General features: G+C 55.7%; 1 long non-coding RNA gene across 1 annotated transcript; it reads left to right on the top strand.

Annotated features, from left to right (window-relative positions):
• Positions 1-5,430: 5,430 nt before the first annotated feature.
• LOC112949771 lies at positions 5,431-6,941 on the top strand. Its single transcript, XR_003249876.1, has 3 exons — positions 5,431-5,458; positions 5,998-6,077; positions 6,700-6,941. It is a non-coding gene; the product is annotated as an uncharacterized LOC112949771 (long non-coding RNA).
• The last annotated feature ends 6,003 nt before the right edge of the window (positions 6,942-12,944 follow it).

Genomic DNA, 12,944 nt, shown 5'->3' with positions numbered 1-12,944 from the left:
GCTAACTGAGCCGGAGACAGGGCTCAGCCAACGCCGAGCTGAGACCCCGACCACAAGGGATTATCTGCAGAGGGACGGCAAGGCAGAATAGAGCCAAAAGCCTTTTATTGGATAAATGTCTGTTGTTTGACAAGAATAGATGTGGCCTTGGATGCCTGCCTTGAAAAGCTAGCCTCGCTGCTGTTCCTCCTCTCTACATTTCATTTTCCACCCGAGCTGTTTAGGGACAGTTCTTCCTGCTGCTCTGTGTTTAACAGTACATTGTTGTTCATGTTTGTGAAAGCAAATAAAGAGCCCTGACGTGCTGAGCCTAGATATCTTTGCTGCCGGTGCTTTCTGGTCTYGTTTTGCAGGTTGTATGTCATGAATGTTACAGTTCTTCCCATGAAGGCCGAGTGCATCCCTGGCACTGGGGTCCAGCTGTACCTCTCTGCCATTCTGAGTATCTTTGGTACTTGGTGAGTGTTGGCCAAGGGCTGTGCAGTTCTGATCCCTTTTGACATAAGGGAAGCATRAGGAAGGCACCTGCATGGGCAAGAGCAGGGAGAGGAAATTAGTGTGGGTTTTTTTTTTGGTATTTTGGCAAGGAACTATAAAAATAAATCATTTTCTCGGGATCCAGTGCAACCACACACTTATTTTTTATTGGAAAGTGAGGCTTCCCCAGAGCTTGTCCGTGGAGCAGACGCTGCGCAGGGCAGTGCTGCTGGAGGGAGGTGGGCTGAGCCTGGACGGTGCCGGGGCACGGCGGGGATGCCGGCTGCCTGTGTCTCCGCAGTGGAAGTGTCCTGGTGCCCGGCGTGGTCGCTGCCGCCGCGAGGCTCAACTGCAGCGCCCTGGTTCTGCTGCAGGACTATTCCCCGAGCAACGGCTCCGTCCGTGTCGGCGCCTCCGCGTGCCGCGCGCGCCTCACGGATGTCAGAATAAGCTTGAGGTGAGCGCTGCTGATCTGTCCGAGCAGGAGTGTGCGTGGCTAGGGCCGCCCTCCGCTAAGGCATGTGGCAGCCTTGAAATCTCCATTTGATACAGCTTGTATTTTCGATTTGCCGCCTTGGTTTTGGATTTATCTGTGCAGCATAGCTATTTGAGTGGCCAGAGAAAGCTTTCCTTCAGGCTCTGCGTATCAGTGTCGCACACCCACACTGCATTTTAAACTCTGTGCTTGGGCAATGCCTTGCGTGGGTGCCAGTCCACCAAGATACTGTCCTGCTGTTTGATTCTCCCCATCCTTTCCGTGGGTATAAACTATATTTTAGACTAACTCACGGCAATATATTTCACCAGCGCTTGGGCTATACCCACGTAGGGGATGTTAGATGAGCTGCTGTGGCTTGTTTGCTCGCAGGAGAGAAGCAGGGCTGTCCTCTCCTGAGACTGCATCCCGGTGGCAGCACTTAGACACCAGCTCCTGATGATCTCCTCTAATTCCTCTTAAGTGCTTTGCTCTGCTAACGGTTCCTTCTGTTTCAAGATAGTTTCGTTTTGTCTGCAGCAACACGAGTGTAAGCGTGGAAACCAAATTAAGAAATAGCCTCCTGTTGGAGCTGAAAGAAAAGGTACAGCCCGTTTCTGCCTTCGCGTCCTCACGCTGAGAAAGGAGGGAAGCAGCTTCCCCCGTTCAGCTCGGCCAGACACCCGCTGAGCTCCCCTCCGGGCCGCCCTCGCYGCCGGGGAAGCGGGACCTGGGCTCCGCTCGGTATTCCTGATCCCGGCCGGAGATGCCGGCCCTCCTGGAATGGTTCCCGGCCGGGAAGGGGAGCGGGCGGGCGGTGTGGGACCCGCTAAAGCCTGGCAGCAGCACGGCTCGCCCTTCCCTCCGCAGCTCTCGGGAGGTCCCTGCCAGTCGTGCAGCGCTCGGCGGCAGCTGCACCCCGAGCTCAGTGTGACRGTGCCGGCCACGCGCACGCACCCCTGGAAGGGGAGAGGGCAGCCCTGGCTTCGCCCGGACATCTGTGTGACATTGCTGAGCCTGGAATGAAGTAACTTTCTCTTGTGTTTCAGGCACCTAAAATATTTGCAGATTGCATTTCCATTGGGCACAGGAAGCTGCTGCATCGTATAAATTGTGAGTGACACCCTTGTTTTCATTTTTCCTAGTTAAACCTGTTGATCTGGGTGGAGGGAGACCCTGTCACTTCCCCATTCTGGCCGTGTGGTGGCTGTGTACAGGGACACGGCTGGGCACTGTGTGTGACRATGCAGGGTATGGCCACACAGCCCCTGATCTAATACCAGCTTCCAGAGGGGGCATCACCAGAATGCTCGCTAAGCACACGGACATGTGGCTCTGTTTTCAGCACTGTCAGAAACTTATGGAATAGAGGAACTGGGAAGGGGGCAGCCTGGACATAGGCAACGTCTTCCTCTGTGCCTGTTTCCATCCAAACCCATGAAGAGCAAATTGCAGCTGTAATGGGGACCCAGGGGAAGTTCAGGCATGCAAAGCAAGCTCTTCTCCTTTTCTCTTGTATTAATTCTTAGGTGATACTTTTGTCTACAAATTACTGGCCGTTAGTAGGCCCGTTGTATAAACTTGAGGATAGCAGACTTGTTTGATGACTATTTAAGCTAATTTAGGTGGTCTAATATGGTTCAGCAGCAACCCAAACTCATAGCCGTCCACCTGATCTGRTATTCTCCTGGGGTTCCCCGCATAAACTTCTTCCTGTTTCCATGCAGCTGTMATTGCATTTGAAGCAGGGAAGATCATATATGTCCCCAAGTCTCCCAAAGTGCATAACTCCTCCGTTGAAATACCTCTGCAGGTAAGTGCAAACTGTGAGCGTCACTGCGCGCACTGGAGCTTCGCCTGCTCTCGCGTGGTAACTTCTGAGCAGCTTTGGAGCTTCGCTTCCTCTGCAACTCTGAGCAGCTTTGGAGCTTTGCTTCCTCTGCGACGCAGAGCAGAGAAACAGTTGGCAGAGAAGCTGTTGTGCAGCTCCCCAGCTGTCACGAGTCGCTTGGGATGCACGGAGGGTGATTCTCCTGCTCCCAGCTCGCAGCGTGCGCTCCTGGAGGCCCCTGTAGTTGAGGGGTTCTCCCGTAGCGAATGTGTGGTGTTGTCTCTGCTTTCAGGTTCAATATGAGACCAGTGATGGGAAGAGAATTCCCATTCCATCCCTGCCAGCCAGCCCCGAGGTGGCCCTGGTAGCGAATGGCACAAGTGAAACCATTGGGGAGAACACGTTTACCACTGTCCTCTCGCATATAGTCTTTGAGACGCCCAAGATCATCCCTTGCACCCCTGAAACAGTGAGTGATGCAGCTGTCTGGATCGTTCCAGTTTCCAGCTGATGTGGCCCTTACCACAGCAATTTGGACTAGCGCCTGGTCCTCTCTACCTCTCTCCCCACTCGTTGTGTGTGTGGTCTTTGTTTTTCCCTCATAATACTCCAGTGCTCSTTGCTTCCTTTAATGTGTGCTTTCAGGTACTACAGTATTTGCATAAAATCTGTCTTTCTGCAGTTGCAGCTTTGAACACCTGTGCTGCAGAGCTCAGAGCCTATTGTCACGCTCTGTGCTCTAACCGAGGCTCCTATATATCCCTTAATTACCTGAAAGGGCTTGGAGGCAGCTGCTGAAAACCTGATTGAGGAAGAAGAACCCACCACATTTGTCTAGATTATAAAAAGACAAACTGCCTTCACACTGCAGTGGGAAGAGCACCAAGCACTGCAAAGAGAAGTTAGTTTGGGAAACAGAGGGTCCTGTTAACAGCCCGTATAATTTGTGAGGAAGGCTCCATGTCGGTGGAGGAAGCGGTGTCCCCTCCTCATCCTCCTGGGAGGAGGTGGGCTGTGCATGGGCCTTTCATGGAAATGGGCTTTTCATGGAAAATCCAGTTGCTGTTTGTGTTTGCTTCCAACAGTTCCCAGAAGCTCGTGCTCTTGAGGAGGCCCTCAACGAGACCATCRTGTCTAAGGTGAGTCTGTCCCCATCCATGGAGGTTGTGTCCCTGCCATATCCCAGGTCCCAAATAATCTCCCGTTATTTCACCCATGAGCAGCGCTAACCCCTCAGCTGCCCGCACCGCCTGCCGTTGGTGCCTGGCGTCTTCCCGCAGCCCCTCGCCATTGCGAGCAAGGCTCTGGTGCTGCACAGCACCCCTGGGTGCTGCCAAGGCGGGTGGGCCAGGCAGCCTTGCAGCTTCCCTGGAGATTTGTGCCGTGCTGATGGTGCCACAGGAGGCAGCTCTTGCTGCGTGGGCAGCTGGCCAGGCGGGAGCGACTCCTGCCCTGCTCAAACCCAGGGGCTCCCTCCGGCCCCGCCGGCCCCAGGGGCTCCCTCCGTCCCTCTGTCCCCCCGGCTCGTGGGGCCGTGCGCCCCGCTCTGAGCGCAGCTCTGGCCTCCTGCCTCGCAGTGCCCCACGTGCTCGCCGGCCGCCTTCTCGCTCGTCGTCATCGTGGAGGTGCTCGCCCCGTTGCAGGTGCACCTGGACCTGAGCCGCTGCGCCATGAACATGTCCCTTAAGCTGGAGATCATGAGCAAAAAGGGAAACGGGAGCTTGGTGGTTCTTGCTGTCCTGCAGGCTGTAAGTTGGGGACCTAGTTCTGCTAAAGGCAGGGAAGCGTGGGGGCCGGAGGGGAGGGAGGCAGCCCCTCTGCAGAGCCCGATGGCAGCTCACAAACTGTGAATTTGTTCCTCTATATGAATCACAGAATGGGTTGAGGTTGGAAGGGACCTCTAGAGATCATCCAGTCCAACCCCCTGCTCCAGCAGGGMCACCCAGAGCACAGGGCACAGGGCGGCATCCAGGCAGGTTTGGAGACCTCCAGAGAAGGARACTCCAGAAACCTCCCTGAGCAGCCTGTGCCAGGGGCTGGAACAAGGAATAAATGGAGTAGAAACACAGTTTGTTCATATCATACAAACTTCTTCCATTTGGATGAATTCCAGCAGAAAAGCACAACTAACTGAGCGCCAAGCACGGCTGATGTATTTTGCACGCGGAGGCCGGCGCTGCGCGCCTCGTGCGCGGCCGGCAGCGCGGGGCTCTGTCCGGGCGCAGCGCGCTGAGCGGCGCCCGTGCTCCTTGCAGGACCTGGGCTTGGCGGCGGCTCCGCGCCTCGCCGGAGGGGCCGTGCGCTTCGGCGCGGCGCTCGACAGGTAGGACGGGGGGTCCCGCACGCCGGGCCCGGCCCCGGCCGCCGCGCCCACCGTCGCGTCCCCTCTCTCCGCAGCCTGGCGCTCTCGCCGCTCGCCTCGGCCAACGGCACCGGCAACGTGAGTCCCGCGGGGCGGAGCGGGCCGGGGGAAAAGGTGCCGGGAATAAACCCGGGAAGGAGCAAGGGGAGCGAAAGAGGAGGAATAAAGCACAAATCCCCTTGGATGGTGTTGGGTGGGCATTTGGCAATGCATTCCTTTGGTTTTCTTACAAAGTCAWCTCTCTTTCAGGTTAAAGTTCTTCAGGAACCCTTGAGAGCTTTTGTTCAAGAAGTTATAATAAATGAAATCAATTGTAAGTCCTCAGGGATGTTTTCTCCACTGACTGCTTATTAGTCAAAACCCAAATTATATAGGCCCAGAGCATTCCCTGGAGCAAATCCAGTGTATTTTSTTTGCTGGAGTTAACTGTGTGTTCTGTAAGTATTAATTCAGGCAAGCCAAGTCTGGAATCTGGCTTACACATAGGCATCAACTTGGCTCATAGAGTGTGCTGTTTGTGCAACAGCAATAAATTTATGTTAAATAGAGGTGTTTGGGGGCAACTGCAGAGTAAAGTTTAAAAGCAGAGCATCTCCAGATAYATGCACCAAACCTGCCCCTTTGAAGGCTAGTAACATATTTGTGCTAAGAATCAAGCAAAAGGAGCCTGTCTCCACTGCAGTGCCTTTTCTATATTATGAATGCACTTAGGCTTTTGCAAATGTGGAAGATCTGTTAAATATCTGCACTTTTCTGGTGCTCCCTCTTGGCCCTCACCCTGCTCCTAGCTCAGCCTCAACAGGGAGAGCGAGACGGGCGAAGGATGTTGATCTTTGTGTTTGTTTATCTCAGCGTATCTCGAAACCGGGAAAATGCCCATATTTAACATCCCAGGACTGACGTTCCCGGCTGTGGAGTGCCGCCCTGCACAGGTCAGTCCTCCTCCTGCAGTGCCTCCGTGTGCTRTGGCTCGTTTAATGATGTTCTATAGACCCAACTGCTTCTGAGGGGCCTCCTGCCTCTCCCCATGAGTCGTCTTTGCCCTATTATGTTTGCTGCTAACAGGATTTATGAACAAGCTGTCGTTCTCCTCGGAAAATGGGCAGGAATGTTTGCTTGCCTTTAGGTGGGTCTTGAAAGGCTGCTTATGGGCATGAAGTTAATACAATGGGAAATGGATTTTTTTTCTGCCCACCTAAGCAAGCCTTTAGTGATTAATGCTGTTAAGTAAAAAGAGAAAACAGCAACAAATTCAATTTTATAAGGTGCTTTGGATTTCAGGCCTATGAAGAATGCTTGCTTTGTTAAAGAAATGTTTCCTTCGTCTAGAGCTCCTTCAAAAATACTTTATCTCTCTAAAATCCCCTTGTTTCCATAGCTGCATTTTGATGCTAATGGGATTCATAGCTTCATAATTCTTTGTCTCTCTTCTTGCACTGGTACAAGGCTAAAATCTATTGCAGAATAGTTATGTTGAGCTAGGGAGAAAACATGGGAGAGGATCGATTCTTTGCTTGCGAAATTAGTTGAGCTGTTTTTCATTTGTTCTTCTAGCGCTGTATTGTGTGCCATAACTACCACAAGAAAAAGAAAGACTGACGTGCAGGATGAGCTGCTTGCTGTGCATCTCTCACACTGAGCAGTAAGGACAGAGACCGTCACGAGTGCAGATGTTTTAATTAATGTTGTTCTGTATTCTAAAACTTTGATTATGTTTTTTAATGGGGGGAAAAACTCCTGCATGGGCTTTAGAATCGCAGCTAAGGAAGCTCAGAGGATCCAAAGAACAGTCTCCTTGTTAAAAATACATTCTACTAGAGGTGCTGTTATCCAGAATCAATGATGTGTTTGGCTGTGTGCTTCGGGGGACGGTTTGGGACACTGGTTACTGTTCTTGCTTGCTTGTGGCTACTCCAAATAAATGGCTGTTCTTCGCCAGCACTTTCCTGGTGATCTTTTAGCAGGATTTTTAGCAGGATTTGGTCCCTTCCCTGGCTGCTCCGCAGGGAGGGAGCGAGTGGAGAGGCTGGCACCTCCTCGCCACGTGCACGGCTGTGTCTGGCACCCGTGCACGGATGTGTTGGCAGGGACCGTGCCCAGCCCTTGGCACGGGCTCCGGTGCAGAGGTGGTGCCGGAGCCCTTGGGGGGGCCCAGGGAAGCAGCCAGCTTGGAGAGCTCCAGGGCCGCCCGTCRCTCCCCTTCTCCATATGTGTGAACAGCAAAGCAGACAAGATCGACTCGTTGCAAGATAAATGAGGGTCCTGAAAGAGGCTAATTGGCAAAAGTGCCAAAGAGGAGCTTGGCCGGTGTGAAGCTGCTCCATGCAGGTGTGAGGCCTGCAGGGCTGCGTGGGAGCTGAGCGAGGGCTTCCCGGCTCCGGCCAAGCGCCGCGGGGAAGGGAGGCCGGATATCCATGGAAGTGTCGCCTGCTCCGAGCTCGCCTGGGCCTGAGCCCCTCCAGGCCCGCTGCCCAAGGAGGAACTGGGCATCGGCAAAGCAAAACCCCAGCTCGGCGCCGGCCGCGCTCCCCTCGGCTGCGCTCGGGGCTCCTCCGTGCCGCTGTGCTCGAGCCGAGCYCCTCCCGGGCCAGCCACCTTCCAAGCCTTTATGGCTGGTCCGCGGGGCTGCATTTAAACGTTTGCTTTGCACGGGAGGTCTCCGAGGCTCCGTTCGCAGCTGTGCAGCGCGGTGCTGCTCCGGCTGCAGGCTGCGTCCTGCAGCCTGCCCGCGCGGGCGTGTGGGTGACGCCTCGCGCTGCGCTCCGTGTGTGCTCAGCCGTCTGAATCGTATGGCAGCGTTTGAGCTTTGTCTGGATAATTGATTCAAATGTAAATTGAATTAATAAATCCGTTATGGGCTCAAATATGCCTTCTTTTTATCTCGATTCTTTTTTCTCTTTCCACTGTTGGATGGCACAGCAAAGTAGTTCTAATCTAGCAAACACATATTTGACTACTGGTCTAGGAAGGCAGGCGAAACGAGTGCTGTAGGGTTTGTTTTGAAATGCTTTAGTGCRGTGTTTATTGAATCTATAACCTGTTTATATCTTGGCTCATGAGCTTCTGGTCAATAATTTGCTGTTGCAAATGCTCGTGCCAGGCATTGATGGCAAGGCCAGGTGGATGCTTATGTCTTTAAATGCATTATTAGTCAACCATGGAATATTGTTATTTTTTTTATTCATGGAGAAGAATACTGGAGTGAAAAGGTGCCCTGCTGGCATCAGAGACTAATTGGGTTTGGAAATGTGCACAAAGAGGCTTGAACCAGCATCAGGACTTGTCCTTGGTGCTCTGAGCGCTCTGTGAATGGTTTCAGCTGTTTTTGCTTTAAGGCTCGCGGATGTTTCACTGGAGACAGGCCTGACGGACACGGCCCAGCACGGGGATGTGGCGCTTTGCTCCCAGCCTGGCTACGTTCAAGCAGCAGTCACGCGGATGGTCGTTGTTGGAGCCAGCGTCTCTCCGAGGAAGCCTGGTGAGTCCCTCGCTCGTGCCCCTGGCTCGGCGGTGACATTGCTAGTCCCGGCGCAGCAGGGCGCTGGGGCAGGGGGCACTGGTGGTGCTTGGACCTTTCCCATGCATCTCACGGTGCCTTTGGTGCCTCATCCCCTTCTGCCTTGGCACTCGCTGACGTGGAGCTGGAGCCCGCTGCAGGGAAATGAGCCTGCAACGTTACCACGGCTGTGATGATTGTGTGCGTCCTCAGTGTCCCTGCACGTGTCCAGCCCTCTTTAGAGTCTAAATAACGTCTCTGCTGTGGAGGTCTTTGCTGGTACCCCGTGTGGGGATTGCTGGGGGAAACCTGCTCCTTCCTGGCGCGGAGGGGCCCGGCCGTGCTGCTCGGCACCGCGCGGTTCCCTGGGGCTCCGCTCGTCCCCTTTGAACCCTGCAGTTCGGGGAGCCCTGCAAGGGCCGCTGGTTGCGGGGCGGCCACGCGGGGCGCACGGAGGCTCCGTGCACCCAGTGTCACCGCAGCGCCGTCCCGCTCGTCCCTGTGCAGCGGGAAGAGGCAAAAGGGCAGGATCCGGCTCCGCCGCGGGATGCTCCGTGCGTGYCTGTCACCCACGGTGTCCCCAAGGGTTCTGGGTGGCTCCGGTGCTCACGGAACGTGCTCCGTGTCCCCTGCCGCTGCTGCCGGCTGTTGCCCATCAGCGTGCACGCACCGCGGTGATGCAGCTCCTTGCACGTGTGGTGTCTTTATACAGCAAAGAGAGCAAATAAAACTGCTCATGCCCAAGCTTGCTGCTCTTCAGAACGTGGATTCCTCTCTCCATCTCCGTGCTGGGCCATTAAGAGTAAGAGATTCTGTGGCTGGCTCCGGCACCCGACCCAGGCTCTTTAGGAAGCATCCGCTCAATAAATCACGCGGGGAGCAGCTGCCGCTCTCTGCCGAGCCCGGGCACAGCAGATAAAATATTGCTCATTTATTTGGTTTGCTAGAAATAAAGCTGCTGCAGTGGAACATCATTACAGGCTGCTCTTAATTCACCTCAGGGCTATTCCTAATAGCAGCACACAAGTCTCCTGTGACAGTGCAAGTGAATGAGATGGGTGTTTTGATGTCAAGCTGAATGTAAGAAAGGTTTTAGGAATCAAAGCTTTGAAAGAAAAATAACTGCTGTTTGTGCTCTGATACTGGAAGAGGTCCCTGTTTTGTTATTACCACTGTAGCTATTGAGTCCTGACACTTGTTCCTTGGAGATTTGAAGCAATTCAATCCATGAAATACAGCTTGAGCTCGGCTTTTACAAGTTGCTGCGTGTTGGTGGAGCTGAAGGTGGTCTTGATTGCTAGCGGAGGCACCCGGGGCTGGCATTAAGTTAATGCTGCTTTGATTTCTTTTTCAGTCGCATGACAACCTGGAGACCTGCTTCTTGGCTTGCAGGGCTTCGCYGCTTGCATGAGAGCAAAGCCCTTAGCAGGTTCTGTCCAAAGCACTGGAGTCTCTCCGCGCTTTGCTCAGCTGCTGCCCTGCCCGGGGAGCAGCCCCTCGGGGCCTGTTGTCCACAGGGGGACACGAGGCTCCAGGAGGGGAGGAAGGAGATCCAGGGAAGGAGATCCAGACACGTGGCTCCAGGGCCACGCTGCTCTTGGCTTCCTGGGTGCTTGCTCTCCTTCCCAAGGAAAGGGCATCTCCTCGGCATCCCGCTCTCCTCCTTTGCTCCCCCAGCATCGCTCCACGTTCTCCCGGTGCTGCCGGGCCCGGCTGTGTGGGGCTGGGACGGCTGCGGCCGGTGCGGCTGGACCCGCGGGTGCTGCAGGAGCTTCCCCTGGCACAGGGCTCGGGGCTGCAGGCTCTGGGGTGCCCGGCGCTCCCAGGCGCAGGGTCTATGGACGAGGGGTCTGTCCCAAGGCAGCCAGCTCCGCTCCGCACGGGAACGGCTCCCGCAGYGTGCCGGGAATGACCCTGGGCTGGGAGCTGCGGGCTGGCAGCGTTCACCGGGGTGTCTATATGTATTCTGCACAGGCTCAGAGCAGCTCTACGCCTCACTTTGTATGGCAAATAGGAGAGTCGATTCTTTTTCTTTTCATTTTTTTTCCCCCTCAAACTGCTCCCTGGAAGCATCCAGAGTGCTCAGCTCCTGGACATGAAAGTTTCTCGAAGGCTGGTGCTGAAGCTCCTCAGTTCAGCTCCATTTCCGTGCTGCCGGTGGCTTTGCTGAGCGGCAGTTCCCTGCAGCCCTTGGCTCTTTGATGCTGCTTGGGGTACAATGTGCTAAAAATCCTTAACTTGCTTTCTGAAGTCTCGCTAAAAGCCCTGCTGGGACTTTGATGTTGAGAAGGTTCCTCTGACAGTGCCTGGCGCCCCTGAAGCTCCCGGGTTTTATCAGGGAGGCAGCCAGGCCCCTCGCCTCGGGCAGCCAAGGGCGGCTGGAGCTGCGGCTGCCTCCGGGCTTCCAGCGCTCCCGCTTGGAGGTGTTGTTAATGGCCAGGTGTGTTGGTGCCGCTGCGTCCTGGCTGGCAGAGCTGCAGTGAAATTCCCCAGTGCCGCGCGATTCCCTGCACGTATTCCTGCTGCCTGTGCCTGGAAAGGGCTTTTTGCTGATGGGGCAGGCTGCAGCAGCCGGGCTTGACTCGCGYGGAGGGAAACTGGCCTTTTATTCAGTCGATTCCACAGTGCGGAGCAGGGCGGTTGAGCGCCGCTCCCGCCCATGCGTCTGCAGGACTGGTGCCTAGTTCTTTGCAGCCCCTAATTGGGGGCGTTTAAGGGGGATTAAGGGAGTCTATGCACGTGCATCACATCCCAGTGCCCGGGAATTGATCCCACGCGCTCCCACGCGTGTCGAGGCTGCGGCACCGCGCGGCGCCTCCAGGGGGCGGCACAACCGCGGGGGCGCCGCCCACCCCACCCCGCTCTGCCCCGAGGACCGCGGGTTCGAGCCCCGGTGCCCCCTCTRCCGCGGGTTCAAGCCCCGGCGCCGCCGCTGCGAGGGCCCCGCGTGTTTCCTTTCGCGCTCCCGTTTGCGGCCCCGCTTTCGAGGCCGGCAGTGCGCGGAGGAGGTGCCCCTCTCTCCTGGGAATACCCATCTCCTTCCTGTGAGCCCCGTTCCTGCTCCTTCCCTTGCCAGTGCTGCCCCCCCGGCTCTGCTGGAAGCTAAGAATGCACCAGAAAGCACAAGATAAACTTCTGTAATAAAGGCTGCTGCTAATTCCTCCCTGGGATTAAGAGTCTTCATCAAGGCAAACTTCCCTCGGCCTCGCTGAGCTCTGTGAAGTGAGCTCGGGCAAGATGGAAATGTGGCTTTGGCCCCACATCGCGCTCGCCATCAGAGGGAAATTGCTGTCTTCATTTAATGTCTCTGTTGGTGCTGCGATGCAGATGGTTCCTTAGACAATGGAATGGACAGAAATCCATTTTACGGACTGGAAAGAAAGGTAAGGAATAAATTGGAAGAATGAGGAGTGAAGAGGAATTGAGGTGTTCCCTGGGCTCGCAGCACGAGCCGTCTGAAGCGATGGAGGAGGCAGGTGCAGCATTAGTTTGTTTAAAAGATAGGACCAGGTTGGACTTTAGGATGCTCATTGCATCGGCAGGACGTCTGCAGCACATTTCTGCTGGAATAGGTGAGTGTCTGCAGCGCTTGGGGSGCTCCTGGCCCCATGTCCCGTGCGGGGAACCAGTCTGTGCGTGCACTGCACCGCCCATGCCTGGGCTTCCTGGGTGTCCAGAAGGAGGCTGTGGCTTCTGCTGGTCTCACCAGGCCCTAGAAACATCAGRCCGAGCAGCCACGCTCAGCTGTTCTGGGCTGCAAGGAAAAGGAAGTGCCAGGGGAACCTGGAGTGTGGTGGCCCTGACCAAGGCAAAATGCCAGATCTCCACGCAGGGAGCGGTTCAAGGCAGCTCTGAGACTTCACTTTGTTCTCCAGCAGAGCCCAGGGAGCAACAGGCACCTCCTGAGCCTCATAAAACCCAGTGGCACCAGCGCAAAGCACGTGGCCTTCCTCTCTGCAAAGGCTCCGCGTCCGCCGCCCGGCCGCGCTCGAGGTCTCGTCGCAGACGTCCCTGCCGCTCCAGGCTGCCATCCCGCGATGCCAGCATAGCTGCCACCYGTGCCATGAGCTCGGCCACCCCAGCTCCACTCGCGATCCTCCCGGGGGGTCCCTGAGCCGCTGCGGCGCCTGCTTGCAGCGCTGACCCTTCCCTGCAGCCCACAGCGTTCTGCTCGTTTTCCTTTGGCGCTCATTTGGCAGCAGGAAGTCTCCTGCCTCTGAAGCTCCCCAAGACGCTGATTAGCTGTTATCTCCCTGCAGTGATTTTGCTCTGCTTCGCGGTTTGTGCTGAGCAGGGCAGGTGC

Source organism: Nothoprocta perdicaria, unplaced genomic scaffold (assembly GCF_003342845.1).
Source record: "Nothoprocta perdicaria isolate Ctin4 unplaced genomic scaffold, notPer1 scaffold_3, whole genome shotgun sequence".
Lineage (NCBI taxonomy): Eukaryota > Metazoa > Chordata > Aves > Tinamiformes > Tinamidae > Nothoprocta > Nothoprocta perdicaria.
This window is presented reverse-complemented; position numbering and strand designations above follow the sequence as displayed.